Source organism: Nothobranchius furzeri, unplaced genomic scaffold, assembly GCF_043380555.1.
Source record: "Nothobranchius furzeri strain GRZ-AD unplaced genomic scaffold, NfurGRZ-RIMD1 Scf052, whole genome shotgun sequence".
In the NCBI taxonomy this organism is placed as follows: Eukaryota; Metazoa; Chordata; class Actinopteri; order Cyprinodontiformes; family Nothobranchiidae; genus Nothobranchius; species Nothobranchius furzeri.
Genome location: NW_027223069.1, coordinates 65,001 through 77,500, shown reverse-complemented (window position 1 = coordinate 77,500; position 12,500 = coordinate 65,001).

Sequence of the window (12,500 nt, the reverse complement as noted above, 5' to 3'; positions counted from 1 at the left end):
TGTCGGACTAGGGAGGCTCTGCCGTGCCCCCTGGAGGTCTAAAGGATGACCAGTAGTTGTGGTTCTCGCCCCGGGACTTGGGTCATAGTATAGCCCAAGTGGAGCACTTGGGTCGGACTAGGGAGGCTGTGTCGTGCCCCCTGGAGGTCTAAAGGATGACCAGTAGTTGTGGTTCTCGCCCCGGGACTTGGGTCAGAGAATAGCCCAAGTGGGACACTTGTGTCGGACTAGGGAGGCTCTGCCGTGCCCCCTGGAGGTCTAAAGGATGACCAGTAGTTGTGGTTCTCGCCCCGGGACTTGGGTCAGAGTATAGCCCAAGTGGAGCACTTGTGTCGGACTAGGGAGGCTGTGCCGTGCCCCCTGGAGGTCTAAAGGATGACCATTAGTTGTGGTTCTCGCCCCGGGACTTGGGTCAGAGTACAGCCCAAGTGGAGCACTTGCGTCGGACTAGGGAGGCTGTGCCGGGCCCCCTGGAGGTCTAAAGGATGACCAGTAGTTGTGGTTCTCGCCCCGGGCCGTGGGTCTGAGTATGGCCCAAGTGGGACACTTGTGTCGGACTAGGGAGGCTCTGCCGTGCCCCCTTGAGGTCTAAAGGATGACCAGTAGTTGTGGTTCTCGCCCCGGGACTTGGGTCATAGTATAGCCCAAGTGGGACACTTGTGTCGGACTAGGGAGGCTCTGCCGTGCCCCCTTGAGGTCTAAAGGATGACCATGAGGTCAAAAGGATGACCAGTAGTTGTGGTTCTCGCCCCGGGACTTGGGTCAGAGTATGGCCCAAGTGGTGCACTTGTGTCGGTCTAGGGAGGCTGTGCCGGTCCCCCTGGAGGTCTAAAGGATGACCAGTAGTTGTGGTTCTCGCCCCTGGACTTGGGTCAGAGTATAGCCCAAGTGGAGCACTTGTGTCGGACTAGGGAGGCTGTGCCGGGCCCCCTGGAGGTCTAAAGGATGACCAGTAGTTGTGGTTCTCACCCCGGGTCGTGGGTCCGAGTCTGGCCCGAGTAGAGCACTTTGGTCGGCTACCGGGGGGTGTGCCGTGCCCCCTGGAGGTCTAAAGGATGACCAGTAGTTGTGGTTCTCGCCCCGGGACTTGGGTCAGAGTATAGCCCAAGTGGAGCACTTGTGTCGGCCTAGGGAGGCTGTGCCGGGCCCCCTGGAGATCTAAAGGATGACCATGAGGTCAAAAGGATGACCAGTAGTTGTGGTTCTCGCCCCGGGACTTGGGTCAGAGTATAGCCCAAGTGGAGCACTTGTGTCGGCCTAGGGAGGCTGTGCCGGGCCCCCTGGAGGTCTAAAGGATGACCAGTAGTTGTGGTTCTCGCACCGGGACTTGGGTCAGAGTACAGCCCAAGTGGAGCACTTGTGTCGGTCTAGGGAGGCTGTGCCGGGCCCCCTGGAGGTCTAAAGGATGACCATGAGGTCAAAAGGATGACCAGTAGTTGTGGTTCTCGCCCCGGGACTTGGGTCAGAGTATAGCCCAAGTGGAGCACTTGTGTCGGACTAGGGAGGCTGTGCCGTGCCCCCTGGAGGTCTAAAGGATGACCAGTAGTTGTGGTTCTCGCCCCGGGACTTGGGTCAGAGTATAGCCCAAGTGGAGCACTTGTGTCGGCCTAGGGAGGCTGTGCCGGGCCCCCTGGAGGTCTAAAGGATGACCATGAGGTCAAAAGGATGACCAGTAGTTGTGGTTCTCGCCCCGGGACTTGGGTCAGAGTATAGCCCAAGTGGAGCACTTGTGTCGGACTAGGGAGGCTGTGCCGTGCCCCCTGGAGGTCTAAAGGATGACCAGTAGTTGTGGTTCTCGCCCCGGGACTTGGGTCAGAGTATAGCCCAAGTGGAGCACTTGTGTCGGACTAGGGAGGCTGTGCCGTGCCCCCTGGAGGTCTAAAGGATGACCAGTAGTTGTGGTTCTCGCCCCGGGACTTGGGTCATAGTATAGCCCAAGTGGAGCACTTGGGTCGGACTAGGGAGGCTGTGTCGTGCCCCCTGGAGGTCTAAAGGATGACCAGTAGTTGTGGTTCTCGCCCCGGGACTTGGGTCAGAGAATAGCCCAAGTGGGACACTTGTGTCGGACTAGGGAGGCTCTGCCGTGCCCCCTGGAGGTCTAAAGGATGACCAGTAGTTGTGGTTCTCGCCCCGGGACTTGGGTCATAGTATAGCCCAAGTGGAGCACTTGGGTCGGACTAGGGAGGCTGTGTCGTGCCCCCTGGAGGTCTAAAGGATGACCAGTAGTTGTGGTTCTCGCCCCGGGACTTGGGTCAGAGAATAGCCCAAGTGGGACACTTGTGTCGGACTAGGGAGGCTCTGCCGTGCCCCCTGGAGGTCTAAAGGATGACCAGTAGTTGTGGTTCTCGCCCCGGGACTTGGGTCAGAGTATAGCCCAAGTGGAGCACTTGTGTCGGACTAGGGAGGCTGTGCCGTGCCCCCTGGAGGTCTAAAGGATGACCATTAGTTGTGGTTCTCGCCCCGGGACTTGGGTCAGAGTACAGCCCAAGTGGAGCACTTGCGTCGGACTAGGGAGGCTGTGCCGGGCCCCCTGGAGGTCTAAAGGATGACCAGTAGTTGTGGTTCTCGCCCCGGGCCGTGGGTCTGAGTATGGCCCAAGTGGGACACTTGTGTCGGACTAGGGAGGCTCTGCCGTGCCCCCTTGAGGTCTAAAGGATGACCAGTAGTTGTGGTTCTCGCCCCGGGACTTGGGTCATAGTATAGCCCAAGTGGGACACTTGTGTCGGACTAGGGAGGCTCTGCCGTGCCCCCTTGAGGTCTAAAGGATGACCATGAGGTCAAAAGGATGACCAGTAGTTGTGGTTCTCGCCCCGGGACTTGGGTCAGAGTATGGCCCAAGTGGTGCACTTGTGTCGGTCTAGGGAGGCTGTGCCGGTCCCCCTGGAGGTCTAAAGGATGACCAGTAGTTGTGGTTCTCGCCCCGGGACTTGGGTCAGAGTATAGCCCAAGTGGAGCACTTGTGTCGGACTAGGGAGGCTGTGCCGGGCCCCCTGGAGGTCTAAAGGATGACCAGTAGTTGTGGTTCTCACCCCGGGTCGTGGGTCCGAGTCTGGCCCGAGTAGAGCACTTTGGTCGGCTACCGGGGGGTGTGCCGTGCCCCCTGGAGGTCTAAAGGATGACCAGTAGTTGTGGTTCTCGCCCCGGGACTTGGGTCAGAGTATAGCCCAAGTGGAGCACTTGTGTCGGCCTAGGGAGGCTGTGCCGGGCCCCCTGGAGATCTAAAGGATGACCATGAGGTCAAAAGGATGACCAGTAGTTGTGGTTCTCGCCCCGGGACTTGGGTCAGAGTATAGCCCAAGTGGAGCACTTGTGTCGGCCTAGGGAGGCTGTGCCGGGCCCCCTGGAGGTCTAAAGGATGACCAGTAGTTGTGGTTCTCGCACCGGGACTTGGGTCAGAGTACAGCCCAAGTGGAGCACTTGTGTCGGTCTAGGGAGGCTGTGCCGGGCCCCCTGGAGGTCTAAAGGATGACCATGAGGTCAAAAGGATGACCAGTAGTTGTGGTTCTCGCCCCGGGACTTGGGTCAGAGTATAGCCCAAGTGGAGCACTTGTGTCGGACTAGGGAGGCTGTGCCGTGCCCCCTGGAGGTCTAAAGGATGACCAGTAGTTGTGGTTCTCGCCCCGGGACTTGGGTCAGAGTATAGCCCAAGTGGAGCACTTGTGTCGGCCTAGGGAGGCTGTGCCGGGCCCCCTGGAGGTCTAAAGGATGACCATGAGGTCAAAAGGATGACCAGTAGTTGTGGTTCTCGCCCCGGGACTTGGGTCAGAGTATAGCCCAAGTGGAGCACTTGTGTCGGACTAGGGAGGCTGTGCCGTGCCCCCTGGAGGTCTAAAGGATGACCAGTAGTTGTGGTTCTCGCCCCGGGACTTGGGTCAGAGTATAGCCCAAGTGGAGCACTTGTGTCGGACTAGGGAGGCTGTGCCGTGCCCCCTGGAGGTCTAAAGGATGACCAGTAGTTGTGGTTCTCGCCCCGGGACTTGGGTCATAGTATAGCCCAAGTGGAGCACTTGGGTCGGACTAGGGAGGCTGTGTCGTGCCCCCTGGAGGTCTAAAGGATGACCAGTAGTTGTGGTTCTCGCCCCGGGACTTGGGTCAGAGAATAGCCCAAGTGGGACACTTGTGTCGGACTAGGGAGGCTCTGCCGTGCCCCCTGGAGGTCTAAAGGATGACCAGTAGTTGTGGTTCTCGCCCCGGGACTTGGGTCAGAGTATAGCCCAAGTGGAGCACTTGTGTCGGACTAGGGAGGCTGTGCCGTGCCCCCTGGAGGTCTAAAGGATGACCATTAGTTGTGGTTCTCGCCCCGGGACTTGGGTCAGAGTACAGCCCAAGTGGAGCACTTGCGTCGGACTAGGGAGGCTGTGCCGGGCCCCCTGGAGGTCTAAAGGATGACCAGTAGTTGTGGTTCTCGCCCCGGGCCGTGGGTCTGAGTATGGCCCAAGTGGGACACTTGTGTCGGACTAGGGAGGCTCTGCCGTGCCCCCTTGAGGTCTAAAGGATGACCAGTAGTTGTGGTTCTCGCCCCGGGACTTGGGTCATAGTATAGCCCAAGTGGGACACTTGTGTCGGACTAGGGAGGCTCTGCCGTGCCCCCTTGAGGTCTAAAGGATGACCATGAGGTCAAAAGGATGACCAGTAGTTGTGGTTCTCGCCCCGGGACTTGGGTCAGAGTATGGCCCAAGTGGTGCACTTGTGTCGGTCTAGGGAGGCTGTGCCGGTCCCCCTGGAGGTCTAAAGGATGACCAGTAGTTGTGGTTCTCGCCCCGGGACTTGGGTCAGAGTATAGCCCAAGTGGAGCACTTGTGTCGGACTAGGGAGGCTGTGCCGGGCCCCCTGGAGGTCTAAAGGATGACCAGTAGTTGTGGTTCTCACCCCGGGTCGTGGGTCCGAGTCTGGCCCGAGTAGAGCACTTTGGTCGGCTACCGGGGGGTGTGCCGTGCCCCCTGGAGGTCTAAAGGATGACCAGTAGTTGTGGTTCTCGCCCCGGGACTTGGGTCAGAGTATAGCCCAAGTGGAGCACTTGTGTCGGCCTAGGGAGGCTGTGCCGGGCCCCCTGGAGATCTAAAGGATGACCATGAGGTCAAAAGGATGACCAGTAGTTGTGGTTCTCGCCCCGGGACTTGGGTCAGAGTATAGCCCAAGTGGAGCACTTGTGTCGGCCTAGGGAGGCTGTGCCGGGCCCCCTGGAGGTCTAAAGGATGACCAGTAGTTGTGGTTCTCGCACCGGGACTTGGGTCAGAGTACAGCCCAAGTGGAGCACTTGTGTCGGTCTAGGGAGGCTGTGCCGGGCCCCCTGGAGGTCTAAAGGATGACCAGTAGTTGTGGTTCTCGCCCCGGGCCGTGGGTCTGAGTATGGCCCAAGTGGGGCACTTGCGTCGGACTGGGGAGGCTCTGCCGCGCCCCCTGGAGGTCAAAAGGATGACCAGTAGTTGTGGTTCTCACCCCGGGTCGTGGGTCCGAGTCTGGCCCGAGTAGAGCACTTTGGTCGGCTACCGGGGGGTGTGCCGTGCCCCCTGGAGCCATGGGAGTGAGCTCCAGCAGACTGGTATTTTTCGGAGAACCAGGCCCACACTCCTCAGACTTTGTGCCCAGGGACAGGCCACCAAAATCGGCCGCGGCTCGTGCACTTTGCCCCTGCGTTTCTCCCAGAACCAGAGCCGGAAAAATCCCAAAATTGATGCCCAGAGATAGTCGACTCTGCCTGGAATAGATTGCCACCCAAACCCGCCAACTCACGCTGGTTTTCCGATGGCCTCACCTACTAACCCGAGCATGGTCATCGCTCGCACCTTCCAAAACCTCCAGGGGCGCAGGCACTTTTCATTTACTGGCCATAAGGCCGACCGCCTTAAGCGTTAAGCGATAAGCGAAAGGCTTAGTTTGGACTTAGTTTTTGGAGCGACGAGGTCGCCGTTTTGTCAATTCTGAACCGATTTTCACGCGGTTTTCGACTGCCTGCGCCTGGGGAGCCGCCCAGAAGCCCCAGGCAGTGTTCTGGGTGGACTTCCGGACCGGTCCGGACCCGGTACCGGCCGGGGGAACCGCACCACGCCTCTCGGGCGTTTCTACACCGATTTTCGCGGGGTTTTCGACTGCATAGACGGGGCCACCTGCTGCAGGGCCCGAGGGAGGGCCTTACTGAGCTGGGTCCGACGCAGGGCCCGGTTCCTGGAGCCCGCTGGGGGGGGGGGGGGTTCTCTAAGGCTCACGGCGGGCTGCTGAGGGGCCGGATCGGATGCAGACAGGCGCTCCTCTGCCCAGGTCTTTGCTCCCCTGCCCCACTAGGAATGGAAGACACACTGCCAACAGCTTCTGGAGGGTGATGGGCCCTGCTGCAGACCAGGTCCGACCCAGGTTTCAGCTATCCCACCCCGCAGGGACTTAAAGACACACTGCCATCAGCTTCTGGAGGCTGCTGAGCTCTACTATAGAGCAGGTCCGACCCAGGTTTCAGCTCCTGCAGCCCACTAGGACTTAAACACACACTGCCATCAGCGTCTGGATGGTGATGGGCCCTGCTGCAGACCAGGTCCGACCCAGGTTTCAGCTATCCCACCCCGCAGGGACTTAAAGACACACTGCCATCAGCTTCTGGAGGCTGCTGAGCTCTACTATAGAGCAGGTCCGACCCAGGTTTCAGCTCCTGCAGCCCACTAGGACTTAAACACACACTGCCATCAGCGTCTGGATGGTGATGGGCCCTGCTGCAGACCAGGTCCGACCCAGGTATCAGCTCCTGCACCCCGCAGGGAATTGAAGACACACTGCCATCAGCTTCTGGAGGCTGCTGAGCTCTGCTATAGACCAGGTCCGACCCAGGTTTCAGCTCCTGCACCCCGCAGGGAACTAAACACACACTGCCATCTGCAACTGGAGGCTGCTGAGCCCTGCTGCAGACCAGGTCCGACCCAGGTTATGGCTCTCCCACCCCCCTGGGACTTAAACACACACAGCCATCAGCTTCTGGATGGTGATGGGCCCTGCTGCAGACCAGGTCCGACCCAGGTTTCAGCTCCTCAACCCCGCAGGGACTTAAACCCACACCGCCATCAGCTTCTGGAGGGTGATGGGCCCTGCTGCGGGCCAGGTCCGACCCAGGTTTCAGCTCTCCCACCCCGCAGGGACTTAAACACACACAGCCATCAGCTTCTGGGGGCTGCTGAGCCCTGCTGCAGACCAGGTCCGACCCAGGTTTCAGCTCTCCCACCCCGCAGGGTCTTTAACACACACACTGCCATCAGCTGCTGGAGGCTGCTGAGCTCCGCTATAGACCAGGTCCGACCCAGGTTTCTGCTCCTGCACCCCGCAGGGAATGAAAGACACACTGCCATCAGCTTCTGGAGGCTGCTGAGCCCTGCTGCAGACCAGGTCCGACCCAGGTATCGGCTCTCCAACCAGGCAGAGACTTAAACACACACACACACACACACACTGCCATCAGCTTCTGGGGGCTGCTGAGCTCTGCTGTAGACCGGGTCCGACCCAGGTTTCTGCTCCTCCACCCCGCAGGGACTTAAACACACACTGCCACCAGCTTCTGGAGGGTGATGGGCCCTGCTTTAGACCAGGTCTGACCCGGGATATAGCTCTCCCACCCCGCAGGGACTTAAACACTCACTGCCATCAGCTGCTGGAGGCTGCCGAGCTCTGCTGCAGACCAGGTCCCACCCAGGTTTCTGCTCCTGCACCCCGCAGGGACTTAAACACACACTGCCACCAGCTTCTGGAGGGTGATGGGCCCTGCTGTGGACCAGGTCCGACCCGGATATCAGCTCTCCCACCAGGCAGGGACTTAAACACACACTGCAATCAGCTGCTGGAGGCTGCTGAGCTCTACTATAGACCAGGTCCGACCCAGGTTTCAGCTCTCCCACCAGGCAGTGACTTAAAGACACACTGCCATCAGCTGCTGGAGGCTGCTGAGCTCTTCTATAGACCAGGTCCGACCCAGGTTTCAGCTCTCACACCAGGCAGGGACTTAAACACACACTGCCATCAGCTGCTGGAGGCTGCTGAGCTCTGCTATAGACCAGGTCCGACCCAGGTTTCAGCTCTCCCACCAGGCAGGGACTTAAAGACACACTGCCATCAGCTGCTGGAGGCTGCCGAGCCCTGCTGCAGACCATGTCCGACCCAGGTTTCAGCTCTCCCACCAGGCAGGGACTTAGAGGCACGCTGCCATCAGCTTCTGGAGGCTGCTGAGCTCTGCCATAGACCAGGTCCGACCGAGGTTTCAGCTCTCCCACCCCGCAGGGACTTAAACACACACTGCCATCAGCTGCTGGAGGCTGCTGAGCTCTGCTATAGACCAGGTCCGACCCGGGATATAGCTCTCCCACCCCGCAGGGACTTAAACACACACTGCCATCAGCTGCTGGAGGCTGCTGAGCTCTTCTATAGACCAGGTCCGACCCAGGTTTCAGCTCTCCCACCCCGCAGGGACTTGAACACACACTGCCATCAGCTTCTGGAGGCTGCTGAGCTCTGCTATAGACCAGGTCCGACCCAGGTTTCTGCTCCTCCACCCCGCAGGGAATTAAAGACACACTGCCATCAGCTTCTGGATGGTGATGGGCCCTGCTGCAGACCAAGTCCGACCCGGGTTACAGCTCTCCCACCAGGCAGGGAATTAAACACACACTGCCATCAGCTGCTGGAGGCTGCTGAGCTCCGCTATAGACCAGGTCCGACCCGGGTTCCTGCTCCTGCACCCCGCAGGGACCAAAACACACACACTGCCATCAGCTTCTGGAGGCTGCTGAGCTCTTCTATAGACCAGGTCCGACCCAGGTTTCAGCTCTCCCACCAGGCAGGGACTTAAACACACACTGCCATCACCTTCTGCTGGCTGCTGAGCTCTGCTGCAGACCAGGTCCGACCCAGGTTTCAGCTCCTGCACCCCGCAGGGAACTAAACACACACTGCCGTCACCTTCTGCTGGCTGCTGAGCCCTGCTGCAGACCAGGTCCGACCCAGGTTTCAGCTCCTGCACCCCGCAGTGGATTAAAGACACACTGCCATCAGGTTCTGGAGGCTGCTGAGCTCTGCTGCAGACCAGGTCCGACCCAGGTTATGGCTCTCCCACCCCGCAGGGACTTAAACACACACCGCCGTCAGCTTCTGGATGGTGATGGGCCCTGCTGCAGACCAGGTCCGACCCACGTTTCAGCTCTCCCACCCCGCAGGGGATGAAACACACACTGCCATCAGCTTCTGGAGGCTGCTGAGCTCTGCTAAAGACCAGGTCCGACCCAGCTTTCAGCTCTCCCACCAGGCAGGGAGTTAAAGACACACTGTCATCGGCTTCTGGAGGGTGCTGAGCCCTGCTGCACACCAAGTCTGACCCAGGTTTCAGCTCATCCACCCCGCAGGGACCTAAACACACACTGCCATCAGCTTCTGAGTGGTAATGGGCCCTGCTGCAGACCAGGTCCGACCCAGGTTTCAGCTCCTCCACCCCGCCATCACCAGCTGGAGGCTGGCTGCTGCTCCTGCACCCTGCCATCAGCTGCTGGAGGCTTCTGTTCCTCCACCCCGCCATCAGCAGCTGGAGGCTGGCTGCTGGAGGCTGGCTGCTGCTCCTCCACCCCGCCATCACCAGCTGGAGGCTGGTTGCAGCTCCTGCACCCCGCCATCAGCTGCTGGAGGCTGCCTGCAGCCCCTGCACCCCGCCATCAGCTGCTGGAGGCTGGCTGCAGCTCCTGCACACCGCCATCAGCTGCTGGAGGCTGCCTGCAGCTCCTGCACCCCGCCATCAGCTGCTGGAGGCTGGCTGCTGCTCCTGCACCCCGCCAGCAGCTGCTGGAGGCTGGCTGCTGCTCCTCCACCCAACCATCAGCTGCTGGACGCTGGCTGCTGCTCCTGCACCCCGCCATCAGCTGCTGGAGGCTGGCTGCTGCTCCTCCACCACCCAACCATCAGCTGCTGGACGCTGGCTGCAGCTCCTCCACCCCGCCATCAGCTGCTGGTGGCTGGCTGCAGCTCCTTCACCCCGCCATCAGCTGCTGGTGGCTGGCTGCAGCTCCTTCACCCCGCCATCACCAGCTGGAGGCTGGCTGCTGCTCCTGCACCCCGCCATCAGCTGCTGGAGGCTGCCTGCAGCTCCTGCGCCCCGCCATCAGCTGCTGGAGGCTGGCTGCTGCTCCTGCACCCTGCCATCAGCTGTTCGAGGCTGGCTGCAGCTCCTCCACCCCACCATCACCAGCTGGAGGCTGGTTGCAGCTCCTGCACCCCGTCATCAGCAGCTGGAGGCTGCCTGCTGCTCCTGCACCCCGCCATCAGCTGCTGGAGGCTGCCTGCAGCTCCTGCACCCCGCCATCATTTGCTGGAGGCTGGCTGCAGCTCCTGCAACCCGCCATCAGCTGCTGGAGGCTGGCTGCTGCTCCTCCACCCCACCATGACCTGCTGGAGGCTGGCTGCAGCTCCTTCACACCGCCATCAGCTGATGGATGCTGGCTGAACGCTGGAGGCTGGCTGCTGCTCCCACACACCGCCATCAGCTCCTGGAGGCTGGCTGGCTGCTGGAGGCTGTCTGCTGCTGCTCCTCCACCCCGCCATCACCAGCTGGAGGCTGGCTGCTGGAGGCTGGCTGCAGCTCCTGCACCCCACCATCAGCTGCTGGAGGCTGGCTTCTGCTCCTCCACCCCGCCATCAGCTGCTGGGGGCTGGCTGCTGGAGGCTGGCTGCAGCTCCTCCACCCCGCCATCACCAGCTGGAGGCTGGTTGCAGCTCCTGCACCCCGCCATCAGCTGCTGGAGGCTGCCTGCTGCTCCTGCACCCCGCCATCAGCTGCTGGAGGCTGCCTGCACCTCCTGCACCCCGCCATCAGCTGCTGGAGGCTGGCTTCTGCTCCTCCACCCCGCCATCAGCTGATGGAGGCTGCCTGCTTCTCCACCCCGCCATCACTAGCTGGAGGCTGGCTGCTGGAGGCTGGCTGCAGCTCCTCCACCCCGCCATCAGCTGCTGGAGGCTGCCTGCAGCTCCTGCACCCCGCCATCACCAGCTGGAGGCTGGCTTCTGCTCCTCCACCCCGCCATCAGCTGATGGAGGCTGCCTGCTTCTCCACCCCGCCATCACTAGCTGGAGGCTGGCTGCTGGAGGCTGGCTGCAGCTCCTCCACCCCGCCATCAGCTGCTGGAGGCTGGCTGCTGCTCCTGCACCCCGCCATCAGCTGCTGGAGGCTGGCTGCTGCTCCTCCACCCAACCATCAGCTGCTGGACGCTGGCTGCAGCTCCTCCACCCCACCATCAGCTGCTGGACGCTGGCTGCAGCTCCTCCACCCCGCCATCAGCTGCTGGAGGCTGCCTGCAGCTCCTGCACCCCGCCATCAGCTGCTGGAGGCTGCCTGCAGCTCCTGCACCCCGCCATCACCAGCTGGAGGCTGGCTTCTGCTCCTCCACCCCGCCATCAGCTGATGGAGGCTGCCTGCTTCTCCACCCCGCCATCACTAGCTGGAGGCTGGCTGCTGGAGGCTGGCTGCTGCTCCTCCACCCAACCATCAGCTGCTGGACGCTGGCTGCAGCTCCTCCACCCCACCATCAGCTGCTGGACGCTGGCTGCAGCTCCTGCACCCCGCCATCAGCTGCTGGAGGCTGGCTTCTGCTCCTCCACCCCGCCATCAGCTGCTGGAGGCTGCCTGCTGCTCCTGCACCCCGCCATCAGCTGCTGGAGGCTGGCTGCTGCTCCTGCACCCCGCCATCAGCTGCTGGAGGCTGGCTGCTGGAGGCTGGCTGCAGCTCCTCCACCCCACCATCAGCTGCTGGACGCTGGCTGCAGCTCCTCCACCCCACCATCAGCTGCTGGACGCTGGCTGCAGCTCCTGCACCCCGCCATCAGCTGCTGGAGGCTGGCTTCTGCTCCTCCACCCCGCCATCAGCTGACGGAGGCTGCCTGCTTCTCCACCCCGCCATCACTAGCTGGAGGCTGGCTGCTGGAGGCTGGCTGCAGCTCCTCCACCCCACCATCAGCTGCTGGACGCTGGCTGCAGCTCCTGCACCCCGCCATCAGCTGCTGGAGGCTGGCTTCTGCTCCTCCACCCCGCCATCAGCTGACGGAGGCTGCCTGCTTCTCCACCCCGCCATCACTAGCTGGAGGCTGGCTGCTGGAGGCTGGCTGCAGCTCCTCCACCCCGCCATCAGCTGCTGGAGGCTGGCTGCTGCTCCTGCACCCCGCCATCAGCTGCTGGACGCTGGCTGCAGCTCCTCCACCCCGCCATCACCAGCTGGAGGCTGCCTGCTGCTCTTCCACCCCGCCATCAGCTGATGGACGCTGGCTGCAGCTCCTCCACCCCGCCATCAGCTGCTGGAGGCTGGCTGGCCGCTGGAGGCTGGCTGCTGCTCCCACACACCGCCATCAGCTGCTGGAGGCTGGCTGGCTGCTGGAGGCTGGCTGCTGCTGCTCCTCCTCCCCGCCATCACCAGCTGGAGGCTGGCTGCTGCTCCTACACCCCGCCATCAGCTGATGGAGGCTGCCTGCTCCTCCGCCCCGCCATCACCAGCTGGAGG